This window comes from Corylus avellana, chromosome ca2, assembly GCF_901000735.1.
Source record: "Corylus avellana chromosome ca2, CavTom2PMs-1.0".
NCBI lineage: Eukaryota > Viridiplantae > Streptophyta > Magnoliopsida > Fagales > Betulaceae > Corylus > Corylus avellana.
This window is the reverse complement of record NC_081542.1, coordinates 30,959,201-30,964,546: the sequence shown is the minus strand read 5'-3', so window position 1 is coordinate 30,964,546 and position 5,346 is coordinate 30,959,201.

The window sequence follows — 5,346 nt, the reverse complement described above, 5'->3', positions numbered from 1 at the left end:
GAAAGAGGGACGGCCGAGAGTGGGGTGACTTCCAGAGCTTCAGAGGCAGAAACTTCAGCTCTAACAGGTGTATGAGAAGAAGTTGGGGGAGTCCGTTTTGCAAGGAGGGCATCCTGAGCCGACTTATCTTGTCTGCTTAAGAACTCCCTGACCCCACCAAGGACCTCCGAGTATGCTCTAATATGAGGAGCAGGTGCTTCTGGCTCAGGGGCTCCCGGATCATTTGTACCTTCACTTCTCACTTCCTCACGTACATCAGCCGAGTGTGCTATCACTCCTTTCGGTGCAGGGTCGGTAACAAGCCCTGCTGCCTACGAGCTATCCTCGGCAGCCCTAGCTTTCTTCTTACCCTTCCCCGCATATGGACTACCCTTGGTGGTCTTTGCCTTTTTCTTACTCTTCTTTAGGGAAGGAATGGCGAGATCTTCTGGCTCGTTAGAAATCACCAGAGAAACCTTTGCAGCAATTGGGGTCGAAGGCTTCTTTGAAAAAGCCACTTCGGCTTTCCTCTTTCCTTTAGCTTTGGAAGGTTCTTTAGCTCTGATAGCTCTCCTTCTTGGAAGCTCGGTAGGCTCGACAGTTGCTCTTCTAGGCACCATAACTGGTGATATCCTTGGTGGAGCGGCTTCCATTATTCTCACAGGTGTAGGGTTCCACAAGTATAACACTTTGTTCTCCTCGGTCATGACAACATCATAATCCATCTCTAATGGATTAAGCTCGGCATACCGTAATACATCTCTCACACGTTGCGCTTCACTATCGGTCAAGGTTGGTTCTTGTTGACCTGAAAGCATAAGTAAAAATTAGCTTGGCTGCAAAAAGGAATAATAAAAAGCAAAGCTAAGCTCGGTTTGTACCTCGGTTTGATGGGGCGGTGGTTTCTCGAGGGACACTCGGGTCCCTGATAACTTCCGAAGTTGCAAATTCCCAATCACCTTGGACGAAGAAAAAATTGTCTTTCCATCCTTTGTTGCTCAGGTAAGTGGGCCTAAAGGTGAGGAGCTTCAACTTCTTCCGAGTTTGGAAGGTGAACAGATACTCAGTCTTGGGACATTTGGTTAGTCGGTAAATTTTCAGGAACTCCACCACTGTGAGGGGGTATTCTACCCTGAGAATCCTCTGCCAAATGATCATACAGGCAAAGAAAACTCTCCAACCATTCGGTGACAGTTGGTGAGGAGCTATCTGAATATAGCTCAGCAACTCCCGAACTATCCTTGAGAAAGGCAATCTCAGACCTATCCGGAACATATTTAGATAAACACAGGCCTCGTTACTGTCGGCATCCACCACAGCCTCGACATTATCTTCATCAAAACGTATGTGAATCGAATCGGGGAGGTGGCAAATTTCACGAATCTCATGTTTGTCTTCCCCTGACAGTTTGGATTCCCATGTGATTGGGTGTAGGGCACCCAACATAGGAGGGACATCCTCGACTCTGCGACTCATCAGGTATCGATGGTAAGGAAATAGTGGACGAGGGACAAAAGAGAGACCTTGTTGAATTAAGATATGGGCTACACTTAAATGAAGACGGTTTACCGAGGGTTCAATCAAAGGAAGAAGGAAATCGAGGTAATGAAGTACGAGAAGGCAGTTTGGGTGGATAAAAGGCTCGGCCGAAGGAACAGACTCGACCGAGGTTCTGAAATATACTACTCTTGAAAAGTAATATTTAGCAGAGAGATCCGAATGAAGGAGTGCCAGTTTCGAAAGAAAGAAAGAACTCGACAAAAGCTTAGAAGAGACGACAATGGTTTTTTACGGCAAACAGTGGGAAGTGATCGAAGAGGAAGAAGGCTTTTAAAGGTTTTCAGTAAGCAAAACTGAATCGGTGCATTAAATGCCCTAGAATCTAGGGTTTGGCGAAGAGGCGTCTTTTTAATTCTTACTCTCCACGCAGGAAACAACAAGTGGCTGCATAAGTTTTTGACCACAGGGAATTCAACGCGTGGCTCTCAAAAGGTGAAGGTAAAATCATTTAAGCGCTCCAATCATTATCTTTTTGAAAATTCAAAATTCAAAAAATTTAAAATTTAAAGGGCCAATCGTTTTGTTTTGCCAAAGACAAAACCGAACTTATAAACAAGCTGACCCATTCTCTGGAGTATGAAATTTCCATAATTTGTTATATTAGGAAATTGGGGGGAAACTGTTGGGTCATGGATCAGCTGAGTTAGGCCCAGTAAGCGATTTGACGGCCCATTCCTAAAGCTCGGTCATATTTTACTGTTCACCATGTTTACCCTCGGAAATTTTAGGCCCACTTAAGCCTATTAAACAACGATCGGTTGGAAGGCTCGGTAAGCCGAGCCTTACAATAATATGAACTCTCGGGAAGCATTCTCGGTCTATTAGATATATCTAAATAAATATCTTATTTACTGTTCCTCAATATATTGTTGACACGTGGACACTCGGTAAGTCCACCATGCGAGATGAACAGGTACAACCCGATGCCTATAAAAGGGGGTTCCCTCTCATTATTTCGGTAATTCCTTTTTTCCCTCCAAAACTGAATATCTTGCATATCCTTTATCTCATCCATAATCTTCAAGGTTATTTTCTTCTTAAACACTGTGACTAACTTAGGCATCGGAGCTTTCCCCAGCCGGACAATGCCGGCAACTTTGATCATTTCTCTTTGTTTTTCTTACCCAGTTGATCCCTCAGTTACCAGGCCGTCCACAGGACCCATTCCACGTCATCATTCGGAAAACTGCTCAAAGACGACTGAGCACCTTCTCTGGTTTTCTAGGCTTCTTTTATTTTTCAAACCTTAGATTAGCTCCGGCATCCTTCTTTCCAACCTTTGAACAATGGTTTTGTCTTCTTCTTCTGGAAGCTTGGCGGACACAAAATCGTCAGCCACTTCGGCTGTCTCTTCGCCTCAAGAAGAGGAGGTTCGTTTAGCCAGGCCGCAGGTGAGCCAACTTCATTGTCGGGGGTCCCGGGTTTCTAAAGCCTAAGTAGCTAGCTTGCAGCTTGTTCTAGAGACTCGGGAGCAGAGTCTCAGGGAACGCTCTAACCAAGTGGCCGAGTTGATGGCCGAGGTGGAAATGAAAAACCGCGATTTAATTGATAATATTTTTGTAAAATTTTTACTGTAACAATATGCATATAAAAAATTGTCAATGTCCTTACTAAATTCAATAAAAAAACAAAAATGACCATAATTTCAATCATGTTTTTGTTCCGTTTTATCGTATTTTCCTTTAGTACTCCAATACTTTATATTAATGCGTTTGTAAAGAGTATTTTATGTATTTTGTTATTATTAGAATATTATTTTATGTTTTTTTTTTTTTTTTTTTTGGGTTCGGTTACTGTTTTGATACAAGTGTTTGTTCAATATTATGTGATGGAGTTGGTCGATATTAATTGCTCTCGTTGGATTATATTTAGTAATGCAAAGTTTAGAAATATTACTTCACTCCTGTATTATTTCTATCTAGAGTTTGATTTCATACTTTTTTATATGGCTGGGACTTAAAAAGTACTAGTAGGGGTTCTTCCGTGGCTCCGCCTACTGCAGCATCCCTTGTTAGTAAATTGGTATTTTTACCTACTTTTTCCAACAAAGGGTAATAACGTCATCTTTAAGTCAGTGACGGTGACGATGATGATGACGATGACGATGACGGTCCGTAAGTTAGAATGGACTTTGGGCCTGTCAATTTTTTTAGAGTAGTCTTCACCCCAATCGTTTGGAGGCTTTCGGCCTAGCTTTTTTTTGGCCCAATTTCAATGTCTGGACTTTTGGGCTTTAGGCTTTAGAATGGGCCATACTTTTCCCGTTTATAATTAAAAAATAACTGTAATGTCCGTAATGTCAGGTTAGTTTTAGTCAAAAATACCGTACCAGCATTTTAAAGGGTAGTCTGCCTCCCAGAATGTCATTGATGAAAGAATCCTGTTATCAGGCTGCCAAGAGTCAGACAAGTGTTTGCCAAAGTCTGATGTGACTTTATTAAAAAAAAAAAAAAAAAATTGTAGAAAAATCTCTCTCTTCCTAGTCCTGCTAGATTTTGTTATTATTATTTTTTTTTGTTAAATTTTTATGAGTTAATATTTATTTTCTAATGCCTCAAAATTTATTTTTGGATTTAAAACTAAAACTTGAGGGTGGAAGGTTAACCCTTTAGAGATGATATTACTTAAAATGGATTTTATCATCCTAAATTTAGTGCTAATACCTCAAATTTGAATTTCTCTTTAGTATTTCTCTTTTTCAATTTAAAAAAAAAAAGAAAAAAAAAAAGAGAAAGAGGTCAGATGTTTGACGCTTGGCTGCCACGAAAATCTCAATTCTTGTCGAAAATTTAAATTTTTTTTCGCATACCGGCGGTTGTTAAGTCGGCATAGAGTCAGTGTCAGTTAGTAGGTTATAGTTGGTTTTTTTCTGCACAATTAATCCTAACTTCTTAGAGCACTCCCAATGGAGGAGCCATATTTTTATGTAAAATGGCTTCTCAAAACTCACTTTTATCTAGTTTAGCTAAGCCATTTTTAAATGTCTCTACATCCGATTAGCTATATTTCTATCTATTCTAAGGAGGGGGTGGGGTGGAAGCGCAGTATGCATATAGATGCAGGGGGTGAGGGGAGGTGATAATAGATGCAGAAAATAAGCAGTTGAAAAACAAAGCAGTAGAACCGACCAATGTGGCGGTATGACAATTGTATAATCAAAATAAACAACTGAAACTAAAAGCAGTTGATAAGATGGAATCAAAGAAAACAAATAATCGTTATAGATTATATGATAAAAACCTTTACAGGAGTAAGCGTTAGGACTTACTGAAGTAAGGGACAGAGAAGAAGAAGAAGAATCTGAAGGGGGAAGGGCTAGAGAGTTTCTGGTGAGGGTAGAGTCACCCAAAAAACTTCTGCCTTACAATGGGGGAGGGGAGCCCGTTATATAGGCTGAGCAAAAGCATAAACAGTGAATTACAATCATGAGCCGCGTTCATGCGGTCAAAAGCAAACAGTAAAAAGTAAACAGTAAAGGCACGTCTGGCGCCATTCTGAACAGTGAAAGTATCAATCTGAAACAGTAGCTGTCGGCACTGTAGTGTCGGCAGACAAATCTTGAACAGTGAGTGAACAGTGCATCTAAACAGTAATCCTGCGCGTGTCGTCCGGACATGAACAGTAAAAGTGAACAGTGATTTTGCACAGTAACTCCAATTAGTAATGAACAGTGATCCGTCTAAGATCAAGGGGCACCAAATACTCTGAAATCAGCCGTCAAGAGCTAATTTTGTCGAACAAATCTGGCCGATATGGAGCCAGTCTTGGGAGAACCTGAGAAAACTAGCCGTTTGAAGGGCCAGATAA